This window comes from Jaculus jaculus, chromosome 8 (genome assembly GCF_020740685.1).
Source record: "Jaculus jaculus isolate mJacJac1 chromosome 8, mJacJac1.mat.Y.cur, whole genome shotgun sequence".
Lineage (NCBI taxonomy): Eukaryota > Metazoa > Chordata > Mammalia > Rodentia > Dipodidae > Jaculus > Jaculus jaculus.
Window position 1 is genome coordinate 108,706,932 of NC_059109.1, and position 2,943 is coordinate 108,709,874.

Sequence of the window (2,943 nt, forward strand, 5' to 3'; positions counted from 1 at the left end):
TGAACCTGGGTGACATTATGTTAAGCCAAATAAAATTAAAATGTTGCATACCTGCCTAAAACTAATCAGTCAAATATATATTTTTTAAAAATGACAGAATGGGGAGTTGTGGGACAAATTAACAGGCATGTACAGGAAAGCCATAAATCTAATATAATGAGGATTAGTGAGTTATAGTGAATTATAGCGACTCTTGTCACATAGGGGAAATGGTATATTGCATGTGCGTGTTGATTTATTCCACCATCAAAGCATTTATATCGGGGGCTCTAGGCGGCAAGGTCTGAGTCGTCCATGTGGTTCGCTTCCTACACCACTGCAGCTTCCGGATCCCCGCCGCTAATCCCGTTGTCCCCGTCGTCCCGGAGCCCGCGTGGCATGAACATGGAGCCGCCTCTGGAGCTGCTGTGAATGGCAGTGTCACAGCCGGAGGTGGGAGCCGAGCCGGAGAAACGTGCGGGTGCCTAGGCCTTGGTTCGTGGCAGCTGGCTACAAGGCTTTGGCTGAGCAAGTGTCTTCCATGCTGCTGTTGTCGCTTTCTTTGAATTCTTTGCATGGGGCCTCTTGACAATCCCAATGTTAACTGTGCTGCATGAAACATTTCCTCAACACACATTGCTCATGAATGGTCTCGTTCAAGGTGCAAAGGGTCTGCTCTCTTTTTCTGAGTGCTCCACTCAGAGGTGCTCTCTCCGATGTGCCCGGCAGAAAACCCTTTCTTTATGGCACAATCTTCTTCACCTGCTTCCCTATCCCACTGATGAGGATCAGCCCATGGTGGTATTTTGCCATGATCTCTGTGTCTGGAGTCTTCTCAGTCACATTCTCTGTGATATTTGCCTGCGTAGCTGATGTTGCTCAGGAGCGTGAACGAAGCATGCCTGTGGATGGGTCTCAAGCCACCTTTGCAGCTAGTTTGGTTAGCAGCCAACTTATGGAGACAGCCTTGTTGTGCTGGTAGCCACAGCAGTGGCTGTGGCCGACATCTGCTTCATTTTGGTGGTGGTTCCTGAATCTCTGCCAGAAAAAAAAAATTATTACCTTCTTAGGGAGCTCAGGTTGCTTGGAAACAAGCAGACCCTTTTGCGTCATTGAAGAAAGTTGGAAAGGATTCTACTGTGTTGCTAGACTGCATCACAGTGTTTCTCTCATACCTTCCTGAAGCTGGACAATATTCAAGTTTTTTTCTCTATCTCAGGCTTTGGATCTGTTAAAATTGCAGCATTCATAGCTACGGTAGGAATCCTGTCTATTATGGCATCTTGATGAGATAGATCAATGTGAAATAAGACTACTTATGATCCTCCTCGGCTTGGGCTTCCAAGTGCTCCAATTGGCCTGGTATGGTTTTGGATCTGGATGATGTGGGTGGCAGGCACGGTGACAGTTGTGTCCAGCATCACATTCCCAACACTCAGGGCCCTCATCTCTTGGAATGCAGAGCCAGATCAGCAAGGAGTTGCCCAGGGAATCATGACTGGAATCTGAGGACCATGCAATGGCCTGGGGCCAGCATTGTATGGCTTCATATTCTACATGTCCCATGTTGAACTGAATGAACTGGGTCCAGAATTGAGTTCTGATGATGGCCCCTACAGGGAGCTTTCGTTCCAGGCCCACCATTTTTATTTGAAGCATGTATAGTTTTTTTAAAAATTTTATTCATTTATTTGAGACTGACAGAGAGAGAAAGAGGCAGATAGAGAAAGAGAGAGAGAGAATGGGCATGCCAGGACCTCCAGCCACTGCAAACAAACTCCATATGCATGCACCCCCTTGTGCATCTGGCTAATGTGGGTCCTGGGGAATCGAGCCTCGAACCGGGGTCCTTAGGCTTCACAGGCAAGCGCTTAACCGCTAAGCCATCTCTCCAGCCCCACATGTATAGTTTTTATGTCTTTTATGGCTGCCTTATTCATCTCTGAATACCAGAAAGCCAATGGAGCTCAAAAACACAGTAACAGCATCAGTGGCAGTGTAACCAACACCCCTAAACAGGGCATTGATGAGGACATTGAGCCACTACTGCAAGACAGCAGACTCTGGGAGCTGACCTATGAAGAACCTGGAACTATAACTGCGGAAAGGGCTTCTGCAGACATCATCTCTGAGAACCATGGAGGAGCTGCACCACGTGGAGACATCATGGTGCTGGAGGCTCAATGCTTGTAGCATCCTTTGGGCCAAATTCAGTGACTGACTTCCTTCATCTTCTGGCTCTCACTCTTTTCTTTCTGTTCCTTTTCTCCCATCCCTTTTCTTTTATGGACATTGAGCAAGGTGAGATTAGAAATGCTTGCTTTCAAGTAATGTGCAACACTCAAGGTTATCTGGAGTCCAGACTTTGAAACTTAAATAGAGAAGGCTTTACATCTGGTAGTCTGGTAGAAAGGATGACTTTAGTAACTGGAATGAGTGACAGCATTTGTTCTATAGGTGCAGGACTGCCAACTGAGCAACTGAGCAGAATTTCAGGTAGAGAATCTCTTCCTTTGTCTTTCTCTGAATCACTTACTTAGTAGCCCATTGGTATTGATGAGTGGTTATCCTTAAGAGTCACTTTGTGTCAGGGATCTGTTGACTTTGTCCAAAGGGCAAATGCAAGGCTATATTTTCTTAACTTTCTGTAAATGAGAATTGATAATGACCAGTGATCACTTTTCCAGATAAAGAAAACCATTCTTATTAATTCAAATCATGTTGAACTAGCAGCTTGGATCCTGGACTTCGTGTCCTGAGGAGATCCAAAGTGATGTTAGAGAAGAAAGAAACAATAACAAAATCAAGCCAGGCATGATCACACATGCCTGTAACCCCAACTTCTTGGAGGTTGAAGCCAGAAGATTACAAGTATGAGGCCATAGTGAGACCCCATCTCAAAACAGGACATGGCATCAGAGAAATTGGAATGTGTGTCACAGAAAATAAGTTTGAACATTCCCA

General features: G+C 45.6%; 1 pseudogene; it reads left to right on the top strand.

Moving 5' to 3' along the window:
- The first annotated feature begins 294 nt into the window (after positions 1-294).
- On the top strand, positions 295-2,172 carry LOC101594707 (annotated as a pseudogene).
- The last annotated feature ends 771 nt before the right edge of the window (positions 2,173-2,943 follow it).